The sequence below is a fragment of the Lonchura striata genome, chromosome 1A (genome assembly GCF_050655825.1).
Source record: "Lonchura striata isolate lonStrDom1 chromosome 1A, ASM5065582v1, whole genome shotgun sequence".
Taxonomy (NCBI): domain Eukaryota; kingdom Metazoa; phylum Chordata; class Aves; order Passeriformes; family Estrildidae; genus Lonchura; species Lonchura striata.
In genome coordinates, this window is record NC_140741.1 from 73,056,616 (window position 1) to 73,063,454 (window position 6,839).

General features: G+C 42.6%; 1 protein-coding gene across 28 annotated transcripts in view; it reads right to left on the reverse strand.

Annotated features, from left to right (window-relative positions):
- Nucleotides 1–6,839, reverse strand: part of LOC110470912 (endonuclease domain-containing 1 protein-like) — a 159,908-nt gene that overhangs the window by 42,918 nt on the left and 110,151 nt on the right. For 11 of the 28 annotated variants that reach the window (XR_014951859.1, XR_013340048.2, XR_014951855.1 and 8 more), the window contains one exon: nt 3,138–4,438. The exons of 13 other annotated variants lie outside the window; for them this stretch is intronic. The gene's annotated coding sequence lies outside the window, so the exon portion shown is untranslated. Of the gene's footprint in view, nt 1–3,137; nt 4,439–6,839 lie in introns of those variants that run through there. 4 more of the 28 variants (XR_014951860.1, XR_014951851.1, XR_014951852.1 and 1 more) reach the window with 2 other exon arrangements.

Below are 6,839 nucleotides of genomic sequence, written 5' to 3' on the forward strand. Positions count from 1 at the left end.
GCAAGTCTTGAGTGTTTGCACAGCCCTGCTCACAGTGACATGTTCTGGGAAGCACTCAGGTCCATCACAGCCTCTCAGAAAGGAACAAATCACCCTGGGCAGTGGCACAGGAGCCACCACAAAGTGTCTGCATGGCAGAGGGAGGCACAAAGACACCGTGTGCCCCATCTGGTGCAGAACAACAGCTTTAAGGAAAACAACCCATCGGAGCAGGCCAGGCCTCTGCAAGCAGGCAGTTCCTGCAGTTACTGGAAGAGCTGTCACCACGCCAGGCCACATCAGCACTGGATTTATTGTGCAGCTTTTCTGTCCAGAAAGTGCCTGTGTGGAGCAGAGCAGGCAGGAAGCAGCAGGACGGAGCTGTGCCCGTGTCCCTGGGCTCTGCCCTGAGCATGCAGCTGCCTGGGAATCTTCCACACAGCCTCACAAAACACTAATGGGTAAAAGAAAGCTGCTTGAAAGTGCAGGCAGGACCAAACTCTTTTTCCTTCAGCCATGAAATCCAAAATTTTGCCTCGCTGCAGTGTTTTCAAGAAGAGTGAAGCATCTTTATTTTTTCCCACCTGGGTGTGCTCCATACCTGCCTCTGGAAGCCCTGTGAGAGCTGACTTTAATTGACTAGAACCACAGAATCATTGAGGTTGGAGAAGACCTCCAAGATTACTGAGCCCAACCTTTGATTTAATACCACCATGCTCACTAAACTGTATCATCAAGTGCCAGGTCCACTTGTTTTTTGAACACTTCCAGGTATGGTGACTCCACCACTGCCCTCAGCCTGTTTCAATGCTTAACCAGTCTTTCAGTGAAGAAATTTTTCCTAATGTCCAACCTGAACCTCCGCTGGTGAAACTTGAGGCTGTTTGCCATTTCCTGTCACTTGTTACCTGGGAGAAGAGGCTGATTCCCACCTCACCACCACCTCCTTTCAGGTACATGTTGGTCTTCAGGCAAATAAGGACTTCCCTGAGTCTCCTTTTCAATCCTCAGCCAGTCCTTGTAGAACTGGCATTCCAGACCCTAAATCACCATGCAAGATGAACCCATCTGTTGAGTCCTGAGGATGGGCAAATATTCTCAGTCTCCTCTTCAGAGGGCAGAAAACTACGTAAAAAAAAAGAATTACACCTGTTCCTCAAGTTTTATCACTCACTGACACACAGCTCTGTGTTCATTTACCCCAAGGACAACAAACCCAGCCAGCTCAGACCAAGAATCCAGCTCCTGAAGAGGGAAATCAAGCCAGTGTGGACAGTTCTCACGAGGGTATCTGTCAGCAGCACAGCTTACACACTCCTCTCCAAGAAAATCTTCATGAGAAAAGCCCAAGAAACCTGAGAACCATCTGTTAAACGAGGAAAGCACGGACAATTCACAACTGTCTCCCCTGGACAACAAGAATTCCTGCTGCAGCATCTTTTCCATGCAGTTGCATTCATGACATCCACAGATTTGAAGCTGAGGTCCAGCTGCCTGCCTCTGCCTTTACCACTAGCCTTAGGATGGCTGCAGGCCACAGCTTCTCCATGTGGCTATCCAGAGAGCAACTTGTGCCATTTAATATCATTTGCACTTTTGAAGAAAGCATCTTTCAAAACTTGTAGTAACTCTGTGTGCTCCTAGAACAGGCTGAGAAACATGCTTGCACCAGGGCTGTAAACTGTCATTTCTCAATTGGAAAACCAAATGAACTGCAGAGAGAGAGCTACTGTGCTGCTGCAAGATGCCTCCTTCTAATTAGGTGCTGGAAGTTTTAAAACATTTTCAAATCTTGGACTGCTTCATCCTTCCCGGATTTAATGATCAAAGAGCTGAGGGCAACTTCCTCGTTGAACAGGGAAGAAGAAGAAAGGCAGTTAATGTCTTCACATTTACAAGTAAGAACGTGGGAAACAGGAAAGAACAAATCCAGAATTCAATGGCTTAGATAAAAACTGTAGATGGAAGAGCATCTGATTACACTTAGGTTTCTGCAGTTACAAATTAAGTGTTCTGTAATTCTCCAGAGAAAATTATGGGAATGACATGTCAGTGACTTCAAGCTCTAATCTTACAAGCTTCATAATTCATGTTTTTATTTGACATTGATGGGATCACTTGAATGGGTAAAGTTTTGACTGCAATTAGAGCACTGCAAGAATGAAGTTTACGAAGGCTTTGTTTTGCTGTTGAATAATTCTAGTGATTTACAGGTGGTTTAGCTGCATTTAAACACTTACTAGGGAACCCTCTCTCTTCTAATGATGAAGTGCAGAATTCCTGCACTTGGAATGACATGAGAACTGTCTGTGACTCCAAGTGTCTACTGTGGGCTTTTCATCCCATTCATCAGGGATAAGCAGACAGAGCTGCACTGGGTGTGAATTGGAAAGACTTCCATGGTGGACTAATGATTCTGTAAAGGAAATTCATTAAAAAATAAGTCCTACTGCTTCCTTTCCATGCCCTGCCATAACAGGAGCCGTGTAAATGGATTTTGTTAGAGCTGCACTCACGACAGCTTTACGATCCATCTGAAAGGCAGAGGCAGCCTGGAATCTGCAGACAATGGCCTGTGAGAACATCACATCTGACAAGCTGCTCAACTCACTGTAACTTTTTAAATACTTTTTTTTTTTTTAATAATAATAAAATGTGGAGCTGAGGGAAGATGACAGAGTGACTAGTCTGCAGAAAGGCTCTGTCTGTACCATGGGAAGGGACTGTGTGAACTTCCCACTTAATGTCTGGCCATGGATCTCATTTATGAGCTGCTGCAGACACCCCATGGCATGATGGGGATGGAGGAGCCACTGAGAAATTATCTGTCAACTGAAAAACCAATTAATACTAACTACAGTGAGAAAGAACTGTCTACCCAGACAGAAACTGGGATTGTGAAAGTCAGTTACAGATGTCTTTAAGGGACTTTTTTTTTTTTGGTCATTTTCAACTTGAACTTGAGCCACAGCTATTGGGGAAAAGCTGCCTCATCTTTTCTTTTTCTGCACCATCAATCCCCCAGTGTTTTCACCACCAGCTTAATGAATTCCAACTATAAAGAGAGCTCATCCGCTCTGTAATTTGTCTTTTTTTGTTCCCTTCACTAAACAAGCAGGAAAAATGTTTTTAATTTGCAATGCTGAATAAATACCTACTGTGTTTGCCAAGGCTTTATTGACATTCATGGCTGTCCACAAAGCTGACTGACTTCTCACAGAGATGGTTTATCTGCTCAAGTAAAAAAAATAAACCTGCCCTAACAAGAAGATGTTAATCTTCCTTAATAAAATAAATGAAAAGCAGCAGTTCAATAAATAATCCCATGGCTAGTGAAAGCCCTTCATTCAGGATATTGTCCCAGAGCAGATTTTTGTTGACAGCAAGATCACACAGCACTGAGACACCCTACAGTGCTCATTGCTGCCTCTGATGCTGCATTTCTTGTCACCTTCAGCAGTACCAATACGTCTTCCTGTGGGCCACGAAATTAATTCAAATGATTCTTATACAAAGGGAAAAAAAATGAAGAGTTTCTGTTCTTGACCGAGTTATTTTCAGTCATCTGGTTTTCCACACGGTCAGGGAAGAGGTGGCACTGCATTGCTGCTGAGCTGGGAATGAATGGCTGAGAGTGGGCAGAAGCTGATTAAGCTGGCACTAGCAGAAGACATGAACTGTGGAATTACACTTTGGATAGCATCAAATCCCATCTCTCTCGCTCAGCTGGTCATGAGGAGCTGAGATGAGTTTCAGCCTGCAAGGAAACACAGTTCTTGAACTTTCACAAGAAAATCAATACATTGAACTCTGAGGTTCTTACTCAAGTTTTACTGGATTTTTACACACAGCTCAACCTTCCCCACAGGACCGTTTGCCTGAATTTTTCCATCTGAATTTCTCTCACTGAACAATTCTGTCATCTTAAAATGAGCAACGTGCAAGAAACAATCAAAGCCTCCACAGCTGGAATTTAGTGTTATCAGAAGGTCTGTGGTGTCTTGATATAAACAGTACAGAAAAAAAAAAAAAAGCATTTGGATCATTTGGGAAAAAAATAATGACAAACCATTACTGAAAAGATTTCTACACTGATGACAGTACTTCACATTCCTTCCTGTGCTTTGTTTAGCTGCACTGAGAAGTGCTACGAGGTGAAGAGATCTGGAGAACATTCCTCTGGAACAGGTAAAGAGCCCTCAAATGAAGGCAATTATTTCCCACTAGTGAAACATCCAATTTTCCCATTATGCAGGCACACCATGCATTTATCTCTGTACTTTCAAAGCTCCTCAAAGCTTTGAGCAGGAAAGGCCTGATGGCTACAAGGTATTTGCAACAACTGGTACCAAGGAGGGACAGGGATGTGCTGTACCTGAGGAAAAACAGCCTCTACCATGCAGAGCTTTCTTTGTGTACTTCTGGAACAATTCATTACTGACAGGCTTGTCCTCAGAATCTGGAAGAGGAAAACACCAGAAGTTGTTTGAATTTTGTTGTTCTGCAAAGAGATGAATCAAAACACAACTTGAGAATCATTTTTTCTTTTCCTCCAGGTTTTTACACAGACTTTTTAACCACGTTATGACACCTCGCAATCTGTACTTGTGTGAGTGCACTCACAGTCAGAACAGGCAATCGAGGTGTGCCACTAACCCATCACTAAATACAGGCATCATGCTCCCTATGGAAAGGATAATTTTGGATCAGAGCTCACAAAAAATTCACAAAAAAAAAAAAAAAAAAAAAAAGAGAAGAATTGCTGTCTTTGTTTCATAACAAAATATGTGTGTGGGTACTTCTTGTGAGATGTATCCAAAATACATCCAAACCTCCTGGTAGAATCCCTCGAGCTGCAGTGCACTTCTGCACTGACTGTGGCAGTGGTGCCACAGGGAAGTAATTCTTTGTGGAGGCAAAATCCATAAATAAGTGTCAGAGAATCACCTGCTGCACAGAGCAACATCCTTGATGTAAAGACTGTCTCAGATTTACTCTGAACTCTGTTTTGAAACCTCATCAGGCTGATTTTGGGGATTTGCAGAGAAGGAAATCCTAAAAATACAAAAGCAGGCTTATTGAGCTGGGGGAAAGGCAGTGAGATGTTTCTGTGACAAAGGCTTCAGGATATGAATTATGCATTACCAAAAACTGACTTCAGTCTGGATGGGAGGAGGGAGATTTCTGTGCATCCACATCCCAGAACAACGGGCACAAGCTGCTCTGCAGGGAATTACATTCATCCTGTACAAACATTATCCATCTGAGAATCTCACTCTTTTTTTTTTTTTGTTTTTTGCCTGAGTATTATTTTGTGCTAATTGTGAGAATCTGAGGCAGAAAACCACAAATAACCTGCGAAATCCTTGGAATCAGTCCCCATCCACTTCAGAAAGGGCTACTGAAACCATAAGGAAGCAGGAACAGTCTGGCTTCAGCCTCCCTCTATTTCTGTCCACATCCCTACCCTGTGCCCATCACCATAGCAGCTGACTGCTCCTTCTGCAAAACACCAACCTTTGGGGCAGCACAGGCAGGAAAATACTGAGGTTTTTTTTTCCCAAATGGATCACCATTTGCTGGATAAAAGCAGCTGATATTGTATTTTAGAAACCGGACAGGACAGCCATAATAAAAAATGTAATTCCTGTTGATTGCTTAGGTATGATAATGAGGGTATGATAATGAAGCAGCCACCCACAACAAAACTCATTGCTGACTGTCCAATTCTTACATTATAAAAACACATACTTTCATTGCCACTGCTGCCTGACACATTTAAAATCATCTCAGTGGGGTCTGGGAGAAAAACAATGGCCATTAAAGAATTAAAAAAAAAAACCCAAAATATTTCTTCAGCTTAAAATAGTTCTTCTGACTTACAGCTTTTGGGACGTAAGAGCAATGAGCATCATTTTTAGCAACCACCCTGGCACGGTGGCTGTTATATAAATTTCAATAGAAGCTCTAATGCCACCCCTGAGCAGAAATGCCCCTGTCATGAAGCACTCCAAAGCTACACCTGCTCTTTGTATCCTCGTGCCATGAGCTGGACCACAGCCACTTCTGTCCCTACAAAGTGAGCTCTCAAAGCCAGGCACTGCTGCCCCTCTGCTTATCTCCAGCACTGGATTAATTTGTGCTGCTCCACACATCATTGTGGCACTTTGTCTGTCAAAGCGTGGGAAGTGACCTGGAAGGAACTGCTCTTCTGTATCTTTAAAAAATAACAGTAAACAGCACAAAAACTTGTATTAGTCTGTGGTTTTTTTTTGTCTGATATAACACAAACTCAAGACTACTCCACAACTACCCAAGAGGAAGTGAAATTAAAATTATCACACATAAAGAAGATAACAATTAAGAAAGATAGGAAGTTCAATCAGACCACTTCAAGTTTTAACCTCAGCTTAATTCCCACGCCTCAGGATCACACTGCAGAGGACCTTGCAGTGAAAGACAAATATTCTGTACTCCTCCCATCACATATGACACTGCAAAAAAAACTCTGAAACACAAGCCAGGAATATTTTCAGAGTGAAACAAAGCACTTTAGAACCCTTCCTTGTTATGCTGAAGAAGCCAGATGAGGCTTGAGAAATGAGAATGAAAAGTGTTCCTTCCTATGGCAGAGGGTTGGAACTAGATGGTCCTGAAGGTCCCTTCCAACCCAAACCATTCTGTGATTCTATGAAGCAGATATCAGTATTTTTAAAAGATATTCACTTCCTACATTCTGCTGCTGCACAGTGACAAATACATATACCAGATACATTTATATACTACATACTACATAGCAGGAAAACTAACCACTGCAGAGATCTTACTCCATCAGTGTACTGGAAACAGAAATTATTTAC